Below are 22,378 nucleotides of genomic sequence, written 5' to 3'. Positions count from 1 at the left end.
CTCTTCTGATATCATTGTATTATCATTTTTTGAACAATTTGGCTTGTGCTTCAGAAACTGTTAATATGAAGCAGAGGGTAATAAGAACTAAAAATAAAAAATTCTCTTTTTGTAGCTTTTGGTCCTGAAGGAAACCCCAAGATTGGAAAGCAGGGTTCTAAACGCGCCGACCGTGTTTTTTTCAAAACAGTGTTACGGAAAGTGATTATACCGTACTGTTTTCAAATGTAACAACATTGATGTAAATGGAGTCTAATCAATTTTCGGAGTAGGGATTTTTGTAAACAGTACACTGTGAGTCTTGCCCTAAATACCACGTTGAAAAAAATTGAAAATTATGTCACACCTGTCTGGGCATTTTTGTCTTGTGAAGTCTATGTCTTGAGTGTATTGTCTTTGTCTTGGATTATGTCCAAGCTTTGTCAATTAAAGTTGTATGTTTTCAAACATAATTTTGGGTATGTTGGGATTTCTAGTGTGAATTGAAGATGTTGTATAATAGGTGTCTTTCTAAGTTGAGGCTGTGGTGTTTGTAAGGATTTAAATTGAAAAGTGTATTGTCTCTTGGTCAAATTGCGTTATTCACTTGTGCCCAAACAAATAATTGAGCAAAGCATTATCAGTACTGGCAGGCTGGTTGTTGTTTTTTAAAGTCCATTCTTAGACATTGTAAGTGCAGTGCTACCATTAAGAGTATATGCTGCTGGGAGCTTGTCATTACGACCTCCACAGCACCATAATGGCTACACTGAAAACTGAGAAGTTTGGTATCAAACTTCTCAGCACGTTAAACCCACACTGATGCCAGTGTGGGAATTAATGAAAAATGCACACAGAAGACATCCTATGACTGGTACACACCAGTCTGCCACCACAAGACATTTTCTGAACCCCTACGGTGGGAGCCTTTGCTCCCTAGGCCCAGAAACAAAGCCTTTTTTGAGCGGAGGTGTTCACACATCCCAATAGGAGGGGAAGAGCCATCTGTGGCAGAGGACCTTCAAAGGCCTGACAGCCTTTGTAATGCGACCCCCAGCCTCTCCTGCTGTCAGGAGCAGGCCCCTTTTCTGTCTCACCTCCTTTTCCGCGGGAGGACAGGCGGGAACAAATAGCCATTGCAGAAGGTGTGCCTCCCTCTGCCAACTCCACCCCTCAGGTGGGGGAGGCGAGCTATAAGCCCACCCTTCAGTGCCCGCCATCTTGCAGATGACTGGCACGCCCCAATCAGGATTAGGGATTGAGCTCACTTCCCCTTGGGTGAGCACACCAAGGGAGTAGTCACCCTAAGGTCAGTAGTAGCCCATTGGTAACTTACCTGTTTTCTTACTGAAAATCCCATTCAAAGTATGTATGCTGTATTCTGAAAAGCATTGCATTATCAGAAACACTACTGTAATCAAATCAAAGTACTTTTACAATTGCAATCCAAACTGTATTACAATCTGTATATTTACTGCAAAGTACTTATAACTTACCTGTGCCAGGCTTGCTTGGTTCTAGGAAATAAAGTAACTAAAGGAATATGCTACTTACCAGTATGCATCTGTTGTTGGCATGCAGGGCTGCTGACATTCATATCTGTGCATAGATCGCCGCCTAGTGTTGGGTCCGGATGATTGCACTTTGTTGTCTTGGAAGAGTCTTCGAAGTATCACGAGATAGGTGACTCCTCCCCTGGACTACAGTGCGCATGGGCATCTTCTCCATCCTCAGATTGTTTTTCGCCATTGTGGCAGAGATGGAGATAGTAAAGTAAGAGATGGCCATGCCAAAGATAATGCTGCAGCTGCGACAGTAACCAGGGAGGAGGGCGGGCGATATGAATGTGAGCAGCCCTACATGCCAAGAACAGATGCATACTGGTAAGTAGCATATTCCGTTCAAGGCATGTGGGCTGCTGAATTCATATCTGTGCGTAGACTGTATAGCAGTATCTCCTCTAGCGGTGGTTACCTGTGCCAGCTGCAGCAGTTTGAGGACAGCCTGGCCTACAGCAGCTTGCTGTTTTGCATGCACGTCTACACCGTAGTGTTTTGTGAAAGTGTGTATGGTGGTCCATGGGGCTGCCTTACAAATGTCTTCAAGAGGAATATTCCCTAGGAAAGCCATGGATGCCCCCATTTTCCTTGTAGAGTGTGCTCTTGGGGGGACGGTTAAAGTGCATTTTGCTTTTTGATAGCATGCCTGAATGCATTTAACTATCCATCTGGCTATTCCTGACGTTGAAATTGGATTTCCCTTGTGTTGTGGTGCAAAAGCAACAAATAGTTGCTTTGTCTTTCTAAATGATTTAGTTCTGTCTACGTAATAAAGGAGAGCTCTTTTTACATCTAGTGTGTAGGGCTCTCTCAGCTACTGACTGGATTTTGAAAGAATACTGGCAGTTCTATTGACTGATTAATATGAAAATTGGATACGACCTTTGGCATGAACTTAGGGTTTGTTCTAAGAACCACCTTGTTGGCATGTACTGCATGAAAGGTTCTTGAATTGTTAGTGCTTGTAATTCGCTTACTCGTCTGAGTGAGGTAATGGCAACCAAGAATGCTACCTTCCAAGTTAAGAATTGCAGTTCGCATGAGTGGAGAGGTTCAAAGGGAGGTCCCATAAGTCTGGTAAGTACTATATTTAGATTCCAGACTGGGGAAGGGGGATGTCGTGGAGAGATCACCCTTTTTAAGACCCTCTATGAAGGCTTTGATTGCTGGTACTCTAAACAGTGAAAGGTGTTGCCTGTTTTGAAGGGATGCTGCTATAGCAGCCAGGTGTAGTCGTATCGAAGAGTATGCTAAGTTGCAACTATGATTATTGTGATGATTGTTGCCGCAGTTTGCGTGCCACCAGCGGAATCAGCGGTGCTGGGGGAAAACCGTACGCAAATCTGCCTGACCAGTTCATCCATATCGCATTGCCCTGCGACAACGGATGTAGGAACCTGGCGGCAAAGTACTGGCATTTCGAGTTTTCTTTTGGGGCAAACAGGTCTATCTCTGGGTGACCCCACTCTTTGAAGAATAGCTGGAGAACTTGGGGGTGAATCTCCCATTCGTGTAGTTGTTGGCTGTGCCTGCTGAGCAGGTCTGCCATCTGATTGCCCTTCCGTGGAAGATGTTCTGCTAGGAGAAAAATGTTTTTGCGAATTGCCCAATTCCATATGCTTTGTGCCAGGTGGGATAGCTGTGGAGAGTGTGTTCCTCCCTGTTTCTGGATATAGTACATTGCGGTCATGTTATCCGTCCGGATCAACACAGTCTTGCTGTACGAGTATTTCTGGAATGCTTTCAGGGCTAGGAATATCGCTAGCAACTCTAGTTGCTTGATATGCAGTTTCTTTTGTTTGGTTGTCCAGAGCCATTGTACTGTGTACTGAAGGAGATGGGCTCCCCAGCCTGTCAGTGATGCGTCCGCTGTTAGTACTAGTTGTGGAACCGGCTCTTGGAACAGTCGCCCCTTGCAAAGGTTTTGAGGGTTCCACCATTGCAGAGAGTTGTGAGTGCGACTGTCTACCAACACTAGGTCTTTTAGTTGTCCTTGAGCCTGGTTCCATTGCCGTGCTAGGCATTCTTGTAATGGACGCATTTGAAGTCTGGCATGGGGGACAATGAATATGCAGGAGGCCATCATGCCTATGAGCTGCACGAAGACTCGAGCTGGCAGAGACTGTTGTGGCTGAAATTTGCGAATGAGCATCTGCATGCTGGCTATCCTTGCTGACTTTGGGTATGCCTTTGCCACGGAGGTATCTATAGTGGCTCCCAGATATTGTTGTGTGTGGGATGGTTGCAGATACGATTTTGGGTAGTTTATCGAAAACCCTAGGCTGTGTAGCAGCTGAAGTGTGTGAGACGTGTGTCTTGCACACTGTTGGTACGATTTCGCTTGTATTAGCCAATCGTCTAGATACGGGAAAACATGGATGTGTTGCCTTTTGAGATGTGCTGCTAATGTCGCTAGGCATTTTGTAAACACTCTTGGAGCCGAGGTTACCCCGAAGGGCAAAACCTTGAATTGGTAGTGTTGACCTTGTATTGTGAACCTGAGGTATTTTTGTGAGCTGGATGGATGGGTATGTGAAAATACTCATCCTTGAGGTCCAGTGTTGCTAGGAAGTCTTCGTGTTGTAGCAACGGGAGCACTTGCTGTAGTGTGATCATATGAAAGTGCTCCGACAGTATGTATTGATTTAAGGGTCTGAGGTCCAATATTTGTCTGAGGGAACCGTCCTTCTTGGGAATAAGGAAGTATAGTGAGTATACTCCTGTCCCTTGCTGGTGGAAAGGGACTGGCTCTATGGCCCCCTTTTCCAGCATGCATTTCACCTCTTGTTGGAGCAGGGTGATGTGTTCTGTGGACATAGGCTGGTGTCTGGGTGGTATGTTTGGTGGTGTAGAAGTGAGTTCCAGGCAATAACCATACTGGATAATTTCTCTCACCCACCTGTCCGTGGTAATTGCGTGCGAGACAGGTAGGAACTGCTGGAGTCTGCCTCCGACCGGTGTTAGGTGGTCTGGAGGTAGCGTGATGAAGTCACTGTTTTGTGGCAGTGGAGGCTCTGGTGTTATTGCCTCCACGTCCTCTTCCCTTATTATTGTTGCCCCTATAACCTCCTCTCTGAGTTTTTGGTGAAGGAACCTGGTGTGTTGCTTTTGTATGAGGATTACGTCTGGGAGGTATTTCCTCGTGTAGTTGCTCTGTATGAGGAGCGTCGAAAGGAGCCTCTATGTTGCTGAAACTGCAATGCCCCCATTGATTTTGCGGTTTCTGTGTGCTTCTTCATTTTATCTAAAATAGTGTAGACAGCAGGGCCAAATAGAAAGTCCTGATTGACTGGCTGGTTAAGAATGGTGGACTGCACCTCGTTCTTAAAGCCGGAAATACGCAGCCATGCATGTCGGCGTAGTAAGACGCTAGTGTTAATAGACCTGGCTGCAGTGTCTGCTGCGTCAAGCGCACATTTGATGGAGGTGTTTGTAATGAATTTTCCCTCTTGTATGAGGTCATCAGCTTGTGCTTTAAAAGGCTCAGGTAGGTGTTGCATTAAGCTTTCGAGCTGGTCATAGTGTGCCCTGTCATAACGAGCTAGTAGAGCTTGTGTGTTCGCAATCCTCCATGAATTGGAGGCTTGTGCTGCTACCCTTTTACATGAGGCCTCTAGTATCTTTGATTCCTTATCGGGGGGAGGTGCTTCCCCCGTTGTCTGAGTTGGCTCTTTTACGTGCATTAGCCACTACCAGTGAGTCTAATGGTAACTGCCCTCTGATGTAGGTAGGGTCTGCTCTATACTTCTTCTCAATCCTGGGATTGATTACTCGTGCCCTGGCTGTATCTTTAAATATGCCAGGTGCGTGTTTTAACACTCCCTCTAACGTAGGAAGTGTTCTGACACACTTTTCTGAAGTAGGGAAGGTGTCAAATAAGAAGTCTTCTTCGACAGGGTCATTATGCATATCTACATTGTGGTACTGCGCTGCCCTGCCTATGAGTTGGTTGAAGACAACAGTGTCATCAGTAGGTGACGGCTTAGTTGGATAAGAGGGTACATCAGGGATGGGATGGGATGGGTGTTGTAAGGGTCTGTTGGCTCCTCCCATGGTTCATCTTGTAGGTGAGGATCTTGTGGAAAATCATATTCAGGCTGTGGATTTTCCCCTGTGTTCCCCACATTGTACCCGTGGTGAGAAGGAGAGTAAGGTGCAAAAGGTGTAGTAGGCATAATAGGATAGAAAGGGATGAAGGGTCTAGAAGGAGAAGTCCCAAAGTCCTTTTTCTTTAATGGAATAGGGGAATGAGAGCCAGTGTCCAGTGGCCTCTTCTTCCTGTGCAGGATTGTGATTTTACCAGTCTCTGGATTATTATATAGTTTTGCTTGGTCGTCTGATGGATCTGGATGGAAGAGTTCTTCTACGGTCCTTGGTTGTGTGTTTGACTTTTTTGGGACGACAACACCTTCTGCTTTGACGACTTTTGGTGTCTTATTGCTTTTCTTCGGCTCGGGCCCTTTCTTCAGGTCGATGAGTGATTTGGGGTCGACCGGATCTTTCGGTTCGACACGTTTCTTGTGCTGGACAGGCTTCTTTGGTTGACTGTCCTTTGCCGAGTCGATGGTGTTTTCGGGATCGACTGGTGTTTTCGGAGCACTTGTTTTCGGGTTGATAGCCTTCTCCGGTCGGGTTACGGGCTTCGGTACGGCACCCTTATTGTCGGCGACCTTTGGCGGGTCGACGTTTTTTGGTACAGCGGGCTTGTTCGCGTCGGCGACCTTCTTTGGTTCGGCGTCCTTCGGCTGCGTCCTTGTTCAGTTTGACGCCCCTTTTTGGGGGTCGACGCCTTTTGGCTGAACGGCCTTTTTCGGGTCGACAGTCTTCTGTGTGACTCAACGGTTAGAGCAGCAGACCCTGATGCAGTAGTCTGGCCAGGACCAGGGTTCAATTCCCGCCTCGGCGGGTCTCGGGCTCAATTTCCTCGGACCTGATCATTCTCGCCTCGGTGCCTATTCTAATCATGAGTCCCACTCTGCACCTCTGGGCAATAGCTTGCTTAATCTCTACAACGGCCCCAACAACGCTGAGGATGCCTGACTTCACCTTGGGGGTGCCCAGGAGTGGGCTCCTCACAGGGAAAGGCCAGGAAGGGTTCCTCGGTGGTATTCGTACAAGCGCCGAGATGCCTACGGGTAGTCGTGCGCTATACAAGTGCGTAATCATTTCATTTCTTTGGCTTGACGCTTTTAGGCTGTACGGCCTTTTTCGGGTCGACGACCTTCTTGGGCTCTGGAACCTTTTTAGGGATGACGGTACTTGGCCCTGGGGTCTCTGAAGGCTTAGGTTTCGGTTTCAGAGCCAGATAGCGGAGTTGGCGAAACTTTTTTCGGATCTTGGCTAAGGCCTTTTGGCGATGCCTCGACCGGAGCCTTTCGGTATAGGGGTAAGTGGTGTCGGGGGCAGTGTACTCACAATTTGCCCCGGTGGGATCTCGTCATCGGAGTCCGAGTAGTCCTCGACGGTGACTATCTCTAGGTCCGAATCTGGAGCGTCCGGTAGGTCTTGTTCATCATCGAAGATGTTGTCCGGTTCCAGTGCCTGTCGCTGCATCTCTTGCCTAGCGGCCCGGCAAATCCGTATGGTTTTCTTCGACCGAAACTGGGCGCAGGCTGGGCAGGTTTCTTCCTTATGGTCTGGTGAAAGGCACTTGTTGCATACTGAGTGTTTGTCAGTATGTGGGAACTTGGAGTGGCATTGTGGGCACCTTTTAAACGGGCTTCTTTCCATCGACAGCAGGCCCAGGTGGCGTCGAAAAGGCCCAACGGCCCGAGTCGACGACCGGGTCGAGATGAAAAGTTTGATTGAGTAGAGAGGTACCGAGCGAGAACAATACCGTCGAAGTCTAAGGCTTTTTGGCCTTTAGAAAAGTTTTGTTTTCGATTCCGAAGTTGGGAGTATAGCAGTAACATCCGAACCCAATGGCGGAAAAAAACAATCTGAGGATGGAGAAGATGCCCATGTGCAATGTAGTCCAGGGGAGGAGTCACCTATCTCGTGATACTTCGTAGACTCTTCCAAGACAACAAAGTGCAATCATCCAGACCCAACACTAGGCGGCGATCTATGCACAGATATGAATTCAGCAGCCCACATGCCTCGAACAGAATATTTTTGATACAAAAATAATTGGTCTGAAGTTCATTCTTTAAGTGTGTGAATTCATTTGCTGATTGAGTCTGCACAACAAATGTTTAACACTGTCCTCTGATACTGCCTTACTGCTCGATCACACTACCACAAATAGAGAGTGAGGGTCTATCTAACTTCACCTCTGCCTACCTTTGGGGATCCACTGGACTCTGTGCACACTATACCTCACTTTGGTATAGTATATACAGAGCCAGCTTCCTACACATGCTGTGCATAGATTACATAGCAGTATCCTCCAAAAGTGGTGGCTAACCTGGAGCTGTTTGGAATAGTGTCTTAGGTACTGCTTGACCCACATCGGCCTGTTGCCTTGCTGACACATCTACAAAATAATGTTTAGTGAATGTGTGCAGTGTAGACCATGTTGCAGCTTTGCAAATGTCAACAATAGGAATGTTTGCTAAAAAAGCCATAGTGGCTCCTAGCTTAAGAGTGGCATGTGCTCTAGGGGGTACAGTTACAGTTCTCCTTGCTTTCGCATAGCAGGTTTAAATGCGCTTAATCCACCAATACCTGATTTTGAGATTGGATTGCCTTTGTGTGGTGGCGCAAAAGCAACAAAGAGTTGTTTCGTTTTACAAAAAGATTGTGTCCTTTCAGTGTAGTACATGAGTGCTATTCTTACATCTAAGGTGTGTGGAGCTCTTTCTGCAACTGAATCAGGTTGAGGAAAGAATACGAGTAATTCTACTGACTGATTTATGTAAAATGCAGATACGACTTTAGGTAAACGTTTAGGATTAGTAAAAAAGAACCACTTTGTCTTTGTGTAGTTGGAAAAAAGGTTCTTGTTTGGTTAATGCCTGTAATTCACTGACTCTCCTTAATGATGTGATTCCAATGAGAAAATCTGTTTTCTAAGAGAGGAACTGTAGTTCGCATTTGTGCTTGGGCTCAAAAGGCGGGCCCACCAACCTTGTAAGGACTATATTAATATTCCACAGTGGAGCTGGTGGAAGTTTTGTTGGTATGATTATTTGAGTCCTTCCATGAAAGCTTTGATCACAGGTACTCTAAACGACAAGTGCTGTCTATTTTGAAGATATGCAGCAATTGCTGCTAGGTGTAGTCTGATAGAGGCATAAGTCCATGCAAGTGTAACGAATAGCATATGATGTTCTGTATGGAAACATCAAGAGGGTTGACATAATTGTTAACACAGTAGATATCAAATCTCTTCCACTTGGCTGCGTAGCAGGCCCTTGCAGTAGGTCTTCTAGCTTCCTTAATGATATTCATACATGCTGGTGGAAGGTGGAAGTAACCAAACTCTAAGATTTCAGGAGCCAGATTGCGAGGTTCAGCTGTTTGGGATCTGGGTGTCTGATTTCTCAATGGCTCTGTGTGAGGAGACTGGAGGTTAAATGCAGCTTCTGATGCGGAAACAGAGATAGCTCCAACAGGGTTGTGAACCAAGGTTGACATGCCCATGTGGGAGCTACTAGGATTAGTGTGAGATGTTTGCCTGGGCTTGTAAACCACTAATGGAATGAGTGGGAGAGGCGGAAAAGCGCAGGCAAATATCCCTGATCAGTTCAATCATAGTGCATTGTGGGTACCTGGAGGCGAAGCTTTGGCGTTTGTGTGTGGTGAAAAGGTCTATGTGAGGGACTCCCCAACTTTGAAAATATGGGAGGAGAACCTGAGGGTGGAGTTCCCATTTGTGTATTTGCTGCCTAAGCCTGCTGAGGAGATCTGCAACCTGATTGTTTACTCCTGGGAAGCGTTCTGCTAGGGAGATAAAGTTTGTGGTGAATGGACCACCTCCAGACGTCTTGGGCTAATTGGGACAGTTGGAGACAGAGTGTGCCCCCTGTTTTTGTATGTAATACATAGCTGTAATGTTGTCTGTAAGAACCAAGACAGCTTTGCCCTCTAGGTGAGTCTGAAATGCTTTGAGGGCTAGAAAGATTGCAAGCAGCTCTAGATGATTGATGTGGAGCAACTTCTGCTGTGGACACCAAAGGCCTTGCACTGTGTGATGTTGTAGGTGAGCTCGCCAGCCAGTGAGGGACGCGTCCACTGTCAGTACTATCTGTGGAACCGGGTCTATGTACGGCCGTCCTTTTGACAAATTGTGTGTTCCACCACTGCAGAAAGAGATGAGTACGGGCGCTTACCAACACTAGAATGTTAATAGAACCTGTGATTTGTTCTACTGACTGGCTAAGCATTCTTGAAGTGGACGCATGAGAAGCCTGGAATGGGGGACGATTGTGATGCAAGATGCCATCATTCCCAGAAGTCGCATATAAACCAGAGCTGAAATCCAATGGTTGGATTGAAACTGGATAACTAAATTATGAATGTTTTGAATTCTGGCTGCGAGAGCCTTTTTAAGCTGCCCTTCACGCACCAGGTCTTGTGCCTTAGATTTATGTTCTTGTGGCACAAGTTACTTACCTTCGGTAACGATATATCTGTAAGAAACAGTAGTTAGTATTAGATTCCTTACCGTAGAATATCCCCAGGCGTCAAACTGTATCCGGAAATTTTTGCGTAGCACTACCCTTGCGCGTCGGTAGGCGTCGTCTGCGACTCCGCATCCGTCGTCATGACGTCGCCGGAGTACTTAGACGCCGCCCTCGCGTGCTGACGTCAGCTCCTATACACAGCTTTTCCGTGCCAGAAATGCAGAGCCATGATAAAAACCAACACTGGTGCCATGAAACTAGGGTCCTGAAAGGGGATGACCTTAACCCTAGATATCGGTTTGCAGAACAGGGAGGATGGGACGGTAAGGAATCCAATACTAACTACTGTTTCTTACAGATATATCGTTACCGAAGGTAAGTAACTTCTGCATCTGAAAGAAACAGGTTAGTATTAGATTCCTTACCTTAGAATAGATACCCCAGCAATACCAACCCCGGTGGTGGGTCTGCGAACCAATAATCACACCAGAAAGTCCTGGAGGACGTAACGGCCAAAGAAGCCATCCCTCCGGACTTGGCTGTCCAGGCAGTATGGTCTTGCGAACGTGTGCAGCGAAGCCCAAGTAGCTGCCTGGCAGATGTCCTGCAAAGGGACTCCCGGGCCCAGGGCAGTAGTAGCCGCCGTGGCCCGAGTGGAATGGTCCCTCAGCCCAACAGTAGATTCCTTCTTAGCCAAAGAGTAGCATGCCTTGATGCACAACACAACCCACCGAGAGATGGTCCGTTTGTGCACCGCCCTTCCCTTCTTAGCGCCCACGTAACCAACAAAGAGTTGGTCATCCACCACTAACTGGCGTGTGCGATCCAGATAGTATGAGCGCGCACGTTTTGGGTCCAGACGGTGGAGCCGCTCTTCCTCTTTAGAGGGATGCAGAGGCGGACAGATGGTGGGCAAGGTGATGGGCTGCCCGATGTGGAAGGCTGGGACTACCTTGGGCAGGAAAGAGGGTCTTGTCCGCAACACAACCATGTCCAGATGGACAGAAAGGAAAGGAGGTTTAGAGGAAAGAGCCTGGAGCTCACTCACTCGCCTGGCAGAGGTGATGGCAAACAGGAAAGCAGTCTTAAGTGTAAGAAGACGGAGAGGACAGTTATGAAGCGGCTCAAAAGGAGCGCACATCAGGTAAGTTAAAACCAGGTTCAAGTCCCACTGGGGCATCACGAAAGGAACAGGGGGGAACATAAGAGTGATGCCCTTCAAGAATCTGTTAACGGGGACTTGAACAAAGAAGGCTGAGCAGGTAGCCTCAAGAAGGACGGAAAGGGAAGAAAGGTAGCCCTTGATAGTGCCCAGAGCAGAGCCCTGCTGGGCAAGAGAAAGAAGGAAGAGGAGAACCTCAGAAAGGGGGGCAGAGAGTGGATCCACAGCCTTTGCTGTGCACCATGCCACAAATCTGTTCCATGTGCAGGCGTATACCGACTTTGTGGAGGGACGCCTGGCTGCCAGAATCACAGTACAAACTTCAGGAGGCAAGTCAAATGGCCTCAACTGCCGCCGCTCAATCTCCAAGCATGGAGGTGGAGACTGGACAGGTTCGGGTGGAGGACCGTCCCCTGCTAATGCGACAGAAGGTCCTCCTGAAGAGGCAGACGAATCGGGGGATCGACAGACATGCTGATTAGCTCTGGATACCAATATCTTCGTGCCCAGTCCGGAGCCACAAGGTTAACTTGGGCCCGGTCGCGCCTGATCTTCTTCAGCACTCTGGGCAGAAGTGGTATAGGCGGAAAGGCGTACAACAGACCGCAGCTCCACTCGCGACGAAAAGCGTCTCCTAGCGAGTGCCGCCTTGGAAATTCCAACGCGCAGAACTGATGACATTGCGCGTTGTCTTCTGTGGCGAATAGATCTAACCAAGGCTCTCCCCACTGCTGAAAGAGGCCTTGCGCCACGTCAGAGTTCAGACGCCATTTGTGATCCATCATGCACCGACGGCTGAGTTCGTCCGCCCTGGCGTTCAGGGAACCTGTCAGGTGTTGAACCACCAGGGTCACACCCTGATGTTCCAGCTACTGCCAGAGGCGCAGAGCCTCCTGGCATAGGGTCCACGACCCCACCCGCCCTGTTTGTTGCAGTACTACATGGCGGTGGTGTTGTCCGTGAACACCTGCACTACACTCCCCCAGACAGAGGGGAGGAATGCCTTCAGTGCAAGTCGGATCGCCTGCCGCTCCAGAAGGTTGATGTGGAGCCGGGACTCCGCCGGAGACCAGAGTCCTCTGATCTCCGCCTCTCCCATGTGGCCCCCCCAGCCAAGGAGGGACGCGTCCGTCACAACTACGTGTTCCGGTTGGGGTAGGGAGAGGTATCTGCCGCTGACCCAATCGCGGTCCGTGAGCCACCACTGCAACTGTCTTGCAGTGCCCTCCGAGATCAAGACATGGTCGGACAAGTTGCCCTGATGCTGGGCCCACTGAAACTTCAGGTCCCACAGCAGAGCCCGCATCCGCCACCAGAAGGATGCCGGAGGCCATCAGCCCCAGAAGCCGCAGCGTCAACCTGACCGAGACTCGGGGGGGAAAAAGGCTGAAAGATCGGAATCAGAGCCTGAATATCCCGAACCCGCTATTCGGGAGGATAAACTCAAAACTGCGCCGAGTCTAGAACTGCTCCGTACCGCTCCCGCCTAGCTTTAGACGTCAGGGCCCGGCAGTCGGAGCAGGACTTGTCGTCGTGGTCTGGGCCCAGACAGTGAAGACACCGGCGATGGGGGTCGGTAACCGTCATCAGTCGATTGCAGTCGACGCAGGGTTTGAACCCGGGCATCCCTACCGGCCCGTCTGAGTCATTAGAGACTCGAAAGTTGATCAAAAAGGATCAAAAAAGTTAGTCAAAAATTGACTAGGGTACAACTTTTTCCGGATCAGCGCTTGCTGGGGCGGGAAAAAGAAGAACTGACTGTGAGAAGTTGGCCTGATACATGATGCTCACTAGTTCTAGTGATCACCTTGTATCAGTCCAAACAACCCTTATGGTGAGATTGGTTGTAAGTCAACCTTATAGACCAGCTATCCTAATGGTAGCATGGACAAAGCAGTCTTAGGCTAAACTCTTTTGGCATGTGAAGCCAGCTGTTTTACCACAATATAACCCCTTGAATACCAAGTGAAAGGACACCACACGGGTTGTTATGAAAATAAACAGCATATTTATTAACAACACCACCTCTGAACTCTTTACGAGGTCAGAGGGCTAAGCACATGACAATCTCTTACGAAAAATACTACAAGTTGCACGAAATTACAATGGTGCCATAAGGGCGCGACAAACTATATACTAAGTAAGTGGAATGTGAGTCGATAAAAGGAATGGAGCTGTCTAGAGGCTGTAGGATCGATGGGACCAGGCTACACTAACTTCAGGTCAGTAATAAGAGGCCCACGGAACACGTGTGCAGAGTGTGAACTCACACGCGAGATGCGTAACAACGTCTATGGACAGTACAGTTCAAGTTAAAGGCGAGTACGGACAATCCTGACTAGGTAGGACTAAAACGACTGTGGAACTGGACACTAGGACAGTGAAACTACCCTTGAGCACCGAAATGCTCTTGTTACCTCACCCACAGGCCGCGGGTGCATAGGTGTCAAAGTGCGTCGGGTTCTCGCGTTGAAGTCAATGGAGCCTGAAAGAAAAGATGCTGCAGGCGACCAGGAGGAAGATGTCCGGTGCAATCCAAGGGTGGATTGTTGAAGAAGGAGACCTGAAAGCAGAGGGGACAATGTTCACAGTCACTAGCCAGTGACTGGAGTGGAACCAGGAAGGAACCAGATGTCGTTGTCGCGATCAGGTGAAGAGTGGACTCTTGACTCTGCAGCCACGTGGACCAGGAGGCGTCTTCGACGACCAGGATGGAGGCACGAGCTGTCCCACGCAGGCTCTCGCTGTCGGCGGTGTCGGATCCGGGATTGGACTCAACAGGCCTTGGCAAAGGCAACCCACACGGTGAGTAAAGAAAGCGTCTGGTGCGGACTAGGAGAGTCCGGGGTGCCCCTCTTTTGGAAGGGAACAAGGGCCAGCCAGGATCAACCAGACCAGCAGCAAAGATTCAAATGTTCCTCGTCTAGGAGGCCACTAGCCAGCCGGCAAGTGACCAGACAATGCGTCGAGCAGCAACAAAGCAGAAGGGCCCCACGCAGATCTCGTGGATGCTGGAGGGCTGATCTTCGGTGCAGGGGCTGCTCGGGGTTGGGGCTTCTCAGTCCCCAAAGCACTTGGTCGAGTTTACCTCGGGAGTCGTGCTGGAAGCGAAGTGCAGGTTTGTTCAAGATGGCCGGTCCCACGTGTCTCGTCGCACCCACGGGTCTCAGCTGTGCTGCAGATGTAGGTAGAGGTCGGAGAGGTCTGGGAATCCGGGTCTCGTCGGGCTCTGAAGTCTGGATCCTCGAGGGAAGACGACAAAGTGAAGCCGCTGGACGCTTGATGGTGCCTGCAGTTGCAGGGTGGACACTCCTTGTCCACAAGGGAGATTCTTCAGTCTTCTGTGGAGCAGAACGTCGAAGGCCAGAGTTTCTTCTTGTTGAATAGTTCAGGATAATCTAATTTTGAATGGGACCAGCTCCTACCTTTATTCTCCCAAAAGGGGCTGCACTACTGACTAGGTCCCTCCCCTGGGTGGGACCAGGAAGGGGGGTGCCCCAGCAACTGGTTTGAACAGGTGTATGCACAGGGCACCTTGTGTGCCCCAGGCATGTCTCATTCCTTTCAGGCCTCCCTACCTCAATACACAAAATGCTGTCTGGGGTGGTGCTAGCACCTCCCAAGGCAGGAAACCCTTTGTCCTGGCCATCCTCGCTGGAAGGACTCCCAGCAGCAGGAGGTCAGACTTGTGTCTGTGGTGGCAGCATCCATTTTGTGATGCTGAGGCTCGAGTTATCTTTAACCGTGGTTCACAGTTACATACATGTCGTGTCCCTCTAGAAGGGTGGAATGCTACCCCCGTCGCCAGAATTGGTGAGGGGGTAGTATTCCAAATCGTATGACACCTTACTCGACATGTTTTGATAATGTTATACCAGAGTTAGCATTTAACCGCGAGGTTGATAATGCACTTAAGAGTATATGGTATAGCGTTATCAAGGAACAGCTATTAGGACTTGGTTCCGCAAGCTGCAAACGGGCTCAGCTCATGCCAGAGCACCATCTCACATAATTCCAAGCACTCTGCCTTCAGGATTGATAAGGCCCTCCATAGGAGTGACTGATAGGAATATATGTGTCCATTTTAGGGTTAGATATAGGTATACTATATCTACAGCAAAGGGTGTTTACACCACCTTGCCCCAGCTGTCAAGCAGCCAGTTGTGTCAGATTTAGATGGCCAGCCAGGTGTGGCATAATACATGCTTCAGCCCCCGGTAGGTCCTGGGTACACCTATGCCCTGGGTACAGGGACTGATAAGGTGGCCCAGTACCAATTGGTAAATGTACCTAAAGTACATAGATGTCAATTTAGAGAGAGAACAGCTAGGCTGTGGGTCTGATTAGCAGGCCCACAGCCAGGGAAAGTCGTAAACCAGTGAAGCAAAAATCTGGGGTGACCATAGGATTGCAGACCCCACTCTCCTACATAACCCCCCCCCCCCCCCCCCACCCCCCCAAACATAGGGACATTAAACTAACCTTGACCAGGTGAGTCTTCTTGTTCCAAGTGGAAATACCTGGAGAGACCATCTGCATTGCCATGGTCAGTCCCTGGTCTGTGCGCCACTGTAAAGTCCATCCCCTGTAGGGAAATGGACCACATAAGAAGTTTGGGGTTTTCACCCGTCATCTGATTTAGCCATAAGAGGGGCTTATGGTCGGTCTGAATCTTGAAGTGAGTTCCAAACAAGTATGGCCTCAACTTCTTCAGGGCCCAAACCACAGCAGATGCCTCCCTCTCAATAGCTGACCAACGTTTCTCTCTAGGGGTCAGCCTTCTGCTTATAAAAGCAATGGGCTGGTCATGACCATCAATATTCAGTTGAGAAAGAACAGCTCCCACACCCAACCCAGATGCATCAGTTTGGACAATGAAGGTTTTGGAGTAGTCAGGACTCTTGAGAATAGGTGCAGTACACATGGCCTGCTTTAGGTCATCAAATGCCTTCTGACAGCTAACTGTCCACTGAACTTTCTTTGGCATTTTCTTGCTTGTCAAGTCATTAAGTGGTGTCACAATGGACCCATCATTTTTGACAAACTTCCTATAGTAACCAGACAGGCCCAAGAAAGCTCTGACCTGTGTCTGGGTGGTTGGAGGAGCCCAGTCCTTTATGGCCTGTATCTTGCTCTCCAATGGTTGAACCTGGCCTCCACCCACAAGGTGGCCCAGGTATACAACCTGACTCTGCCCTATCTGGCACTTAGTAGCCTTGATAGTGAGGCCTGCCTTTTGCAGGGCCTCCAAAACTTTGCTCAGGTGGATCAGGTGATCCTCCCAGGTGGAGCTTAAGACAGCAATATCATCTAGATATGCTGCACATAAGTCATCCAACCCAGTGAGAACTTGGTTCACCAACCTTTGAAAAGTGGCAGGTGCATTTTTCAAACTAAAGGGCATTACCACAAATTGGTAATGACTTCCTGGGGTAGAAAATGCTGTTTTGGCCTTGGCATCCTCAGCTAACCTGATCTGCCAATAACCAGCTGTTAGGTCAAATGTACTTAAGACAGTAGCAGAAGCCAACTTGTCTATCAGTTCATCTGCCCTAGGTATTGGATGGGCATCTGTCTTAGTGACAGCATTGAGACCCCTGTAGTCTACACAAAACCTCATATCTCTCTTACCATCCTGGGTGTGAGGTTTAGGCACTAGAACTACAGGACTAGCCCAAGGGCTCTCTGAGGGTTCAATGACTCCCAATTCCAACATCTTTTGGACTTCTTTCTTAATGCAGTCCCTGACGTGGTCAGGTTGCCTGTAGATTTTACTCTTGACAGGCAGACTGTCACCAGTGTCCACCTCATGGGTGCACCAGTTTGTCTGACTGGGGGTCAGTGAAAACATTTGCCTGAAGGATTGAAGAACCTGTTTACAATCCTCTTGTTGATGGGCAGAGAGGCTGTCAGAAAAGACTACACCATCTACTGACCCATCATCAGGGTTCTGAGTGAGCAGGTCTGGGAGAGGGTCACTCTCTTCCTCCTGCCCCTCATCTGTGGCCATGAGCAAGCCCATGTCCTCCCTGTTGACAAATGCTTTGAGCCTATTCACATGAAGCACCCTGTGGGGGCTCCTGGGAGTTCCCATGTCCACCAAGTAGGTGACTTCTCCCTTTTGCTCAATGATGGTATGGGGTCCAGACTATTTGTCATGGAGAGCTGCTGGGGCCACTGGCTCCAACACCCACACCTTCTGTCCTGCATGGTAAACAGTTAGGACAGCCTTTTGGTCATGCCAAGCTTTTTGGAGTTCTTGGCTGGCCTCAAGGTTTTTAGATGCCTTCTCCATGTACTCTGCCATCCTGGAGCGGAGACCAAGTACATAGTCCACTATGTCAAGCTTAGGCTTTTTGAGAGGTAACTCCCATCCTTCCTTCACAAGACATAGGGGTCCTCTTACAGGATGCCCAAACAGAAGCTCAAAAGGGCTGTAACCAACCCCCTTCTGTGGGACCTCTCTGTAAGCAAACAGGAGGCAGGGTAAAAGGATGTCCCATCTTCGCCTGAGCTTTTCAGGTAACCCTTTTATCATCCCTTTGAGGGTCTTGTTGAATCTCTCAACAAGCCCATTGCATTGTGGGTGATAGGGTAATTTGTAATTTACTCCACACTCCTTCCACATAGCAGTCAAGTATCCTGACATGAAGTTTGCACCTCTGTCAGAGACAACCTCCTTAGGAAACCCCACTCTGGAGAAAACTCCAAGTAGGGCCCTGGCCACAACAGGAGCTGTAGTGGTCCTAAGGGGAATAGCTTCTGGATAGCTGGTGGCATGATCCACTACCACCAGTATAAATCTGTGCCCAGATGCTGTTGGGGGGTCCATTGGTCCAACAATGTCAATCCCCACTCTTTCAAAGGGGACCCCCACCACAGGTAGTGGTATGAGGGGGGCCTTTGTGGTGCCACCTGATTTGCCACTGGCTTGACAGGTGACACATGAGCGACAAAACTCTTTAGTGTCTTCAGACATATGAGGCCAGTGAAAGTGTGGGGCAAGCCTGTCCAAAGTCTTGTTCTGGCCTAAGTGACCTGCAAGGGGAATCTCACAGGCTAAGGTGGGAAGGAAACCTCTAAGAGACAAGGGGATGACCAGCCTCCTGGTTGCACCAGGCTTGGGGTCTCTTGCCTCAGAGTATAGGAGTCCATCTTCCCAATACACTTTATGGGCACCTGTAGCATTCCCTGCAGCCTCAGCAGCAGCCTGCTGTCTGAGGTGTTCAAGAGAGGAACAATCTAATTGGGCCTGCCTCAAGTCTGCCCTGGAAGGTCCCCCTGTCCCAAGAAACTCAACCTGATCAGGTTCAAGCTCTTCTAGGACAGTTCCTTCTGGGATCTCTGGGTCAGCCTCCTGACAGGGCTGATCCTCAACCTGAGGCAAGGGGGAAGGCTCTGCCTTAACCCTACCATTCCTTCTCTTGGGTAGTGTCTGGTCCATTCTTCCAGGATCCAGCACTTGTTCAGCTGGGCATTTCTTGGCCTGTGACCTAGTCACAGCAAGGACATGTGAGGAGAGACCTAGCATTTCTACATGAGTCCTGTACTCCACATCTGACCACAGTGAGGATTCCTAATCATTGCCCAAAAGACAATCTACTGGGAGGTCTGAACTAACTACAACCCTTTTGAGGCCAGTTACCCCTCCCCAGGAGAAATTAACAACTGCGATACTGTGATTGGTAGTGACATTGCTAGCATTGGTCACTAGGTAATCTGAACCTAGCATGATCTGGGCAGGGTCCACAAATGTTGGTGTCACCATGGTGACACTGGCACATGTGTCCCTGTAGGCCTGAGCCATTTTTCCATTAATTAAAGGCGTTTGTCTGTATTTGCCCAGAGTACTAGGACTTACAGCAGGGGTCATATCCATGTCCCCAGTACAAACAAGAACTGCCCAAGTAGAAATTCTAACTAAGTCAGAACCCACCTCAGTTCCCAGGGTTAACCCCACTATAGCCTTGGGAGGTACACTACCACTACTAACTGTATTAGGGGGTGCAGGTGTCTTAGGGACAGTAGTGGTAGGAGTTTGGCCTTTCTTGGTGCACTCACTAAACCAGTGAGTCTTACTTTTACAGTATTGGCACCATGGTTTCTTAGGACCATCATTCTTCTTCTTTTAGGAAGTTTGGGACCCACCCTCCTTAGGTTGTTGGGGCCCTGTTGAAGACTTCTGGTCATTTTTCTTATTCTCAATACCCTTCTGGTCTGCTTTCTTCTGGCCACCACCCTGGTTCTGGTTCTGCTGCTTGACCCTTGTCCTGACCCATCTGTCTGCCTTCTTTCCCAATTCTTGGGGAGAGGTCAGATCTGAGTCAATCAAGTGCTGATGCAACAACTGGTTCTGACAATTATTTAAGATTTGCTCTCTCATAATTAGATTATACAATCCTGTGTAATCAGTAACGAATAGTTTCTTACCTGTCGGTGTAGTTTTGCAGCTTGAAGATCTTTCTGGATTCACTATGCTGTGCATATTCTGCAATCTGGTGGTTGGGTCCGGAATCGTAGTCTTTTTTTCTCTCTCTTTTTTTTGTCGTAGCCCAGGTGGGCGTCGACGTTCCACCATTTGGTGTCCTTTCGGTGACGTCGGCGTGCTTCCGGCGGAAGCTACCACCCTTGGGCGCCATCTTCGGATTCTTTTTTTCTGTCTCTTTTCCTTGTTTGTCTTTGTAGTGAATCCATGGCTATGTATGTTAATCGTTTTTCAACGTTAGTGTTTCCACGTATTTTGTAATTGTTCTAACTTGCTTTCTTTTCCATGTTTTTCCACCCTCTTTTCCAGCCTCATCTTTCTGGCGGAGGCGGGTGGGTTCGCTAGTGAATCCAGAAAGATCTTCAAGCTGCAAAACTACACCGACAGGTAAGAAACTATTCGTTTTGCAGCGTGAATCTTTCTGGATTCACTATGCTGTGCATAGATTTTGTAGCGGTTTTCGTTACTTTTGTGGCGGTTGGGTGGAAGATGAGCGTTGGTTGCTAAAAATATGTTGAAGCACTTTTTGTCCCACTTGTGCTTCCTTGTTCATCTGTACATCCACGCAGTAGTGCTTCGTGAAAGTGTGTACTGAAGCCCATGTTGCCGCCAGGCATATATCCTGAATCGGTGTGTTGGCCAGGAAGGCAATTGTTGCTCCTTTCTTCCTGGTGGAGTGTGCTCGTGCCCCTCCTGTTAGCTCCTGGCCAGCTTGCTTGTGGCAGAACTGAATTGTCTGTGCGATCCATCGGGCTATGGTGTTTTTCGTAACTAGTGTGCCCATGTAACTGTTAGCGAAGGACACGAAGAACTGTTTCGTCTTCCTGTGGTCCTTCGTTCTTTCAATGTAGTGCATCACAGCCCTTCTTGCGTCTAGGGTGTAAAGCGATTTCTCAGCGCTTGTAGTGGTGTTTTGGAAGAAGCTAGGGATCTGAATACTCTGATTCATGTGGAACCTTGACACCACCTTTGGCATGAAGTGTGGGTCAGTTCTCATCACGACCCTGTCACTGTGTATCTGGATGAAGGGTTCCTGCAGTGTGAGTGCCTGCAGTTCGCTCACCCTTCGTAGTGAGGTGATCGCCACCAGGAAGGCCGTCTTCATTGTCAACATTTGCAGTGATGCTTTGTGGATGGGTTCGAAGGGTGCTTTCATGAGCTCCGTCAGTACCACGTTTAAGTTCCAGGCCGGTGGCGGCATTCTCTTTGGCGGCGCTATTCTTTTAGCCTTTCCAGGAATCTTTTCACGACTTGAGATGTGAAGAGGCTTCTCCCTGTTTCTCCTCTTGTGTATGCCACAATCGCTGCTAGGTGCACTCTCAGTGAGGATGAGCTTAGCTTTGCCTTGATTAGGTGTGTGAGGGACCTTAGCACCGTGGACTCCTTGGTCAGTCTCCTTTGGAGTTGTTTCTTGCAACACCATTGAGTGAATCTTTTCCACTTTTCCCCATAGCACTTGCGTGTGCTGGGCCTTCTTGCCTCTCGCAGCACCCGCAGGGTGCTCTCTGGTAGTTTCAGGTGTGCAAATTCTAAGTCCTCAGGAGCCAGGCTGAGAGGTTGAGGCTCTCTGGCTCTGGGTGTAGGATTCCTCCGTTTTCCATGGAGAGTAGGTCTCTTCTTTTTGAGAACTTGTGGGGTGGCCCCTGCGCCATCTCCATTATCTGAGAGTACCAGGTCTGCCTGGCCCATTGTGGTGCCACAAGGATGAGCGTTATGTTGCTCTTCATGCATTTGTTGAGCACCCTGGGGATCAGTGGTATCGGGGGAAAAGCGTAGGCAAATGTTTTTGACCAGCTTATCCATAGGGCATTCCCCTGGGACCGTGCCTCTGGTTGCCTGGATGCAAAGTATTGGCATTTTGCATTCCGGTGTGTTGCAAATAGGTCTATTGTTGGGGTGCCCCACTTCCTGAATAGTCTCTGTTTCCTGACTGTTGAGTTCCCACTCGTGGGATGCTGAAGTCTGCCTGCTGAGCCAATCCGCTTCCACATTGTCCTTACCTGGCAGGTGTATGGCTAGCAGGTCTATTTTTAGTGGTATGGCCCATTTCCAGATCTCTTGTGCCAAGTTTGACAGCGGGAACGATTGAGTTCCCCCCTGTTTGTTTATGTAAAACATCGTTGTGGTGTTGTCTGTTTGTATTAGCACCTTCCTGTTGTGTAGGTGTTTCTGAAAGGCCTTGAGGGCTAGCAACACAGTTTTCAGTTCCAGGTAGTTGATGTGCCTGACTGCATCTGTAGGGCTCCACAGACCCCTCACTCTGAGCCCGTTCATGTGTGCGCCCCACCCCTTCTGGGATGCGTCTGTGGTGATGGTCACTGTTGGGTCCGGTGGTGTTAGAGGTTTCCCTTCCGTTATTCTCTCCTTGGTCCACCACCTTATCTCTTCCTGCACCCTGTGCGTTACAACCACTAGATCCTCCCAACTTCCTGTAGCTTGTGACCATTGTTGTTGCAGCCACTTGGAGTGGTCTCATTTGTAGGCGTGCATTGGGGACCAGATGGATGCATGATGCCATCATCCCCAAGATCTTGCTCACAGTCCTCACTGTCAGAGATCGCCCCTTCTGGTAGTGACGTTTCTCCCTCAGTAGGCCGAGCGTTCTCTTTTCGCTCGGTAAGACTCT

The 22,378-nt window shown here is 49.0% G+C and overlaps 1 protein-coding gene across 3 annotated transcripts in view; it reads right to left on the bottom strand.

The window, feature by feature from the left end:
- Positions 1-22,378, bottom strand: part of TNPO3 (transportin 3) — a 1,288,661-nt gene that overhangs the window by 410,163 nt on the left and 856,120 nt on the right. The window lies entirely within an intron of this gene.

The sequence above is a fragment of the Lissotriton helveticus genome, chromosome 1_1 (assembly GCF_964261635.1).
Source record: "Lissotriton helveticus chromosome 1_1, aLisHel1.1, whole genome shotgun sequence".
Taxonomy (NCBI): domain Eukaryota; kingdom Metazoa; phylum Chordata; class Amphibia; order Caudata; family Salamandridae; genus Lissotriton; species Lissotriton helveticus.
This window is presented reverse-complemented; position numbering and strand designations above follow the sequence as displayed.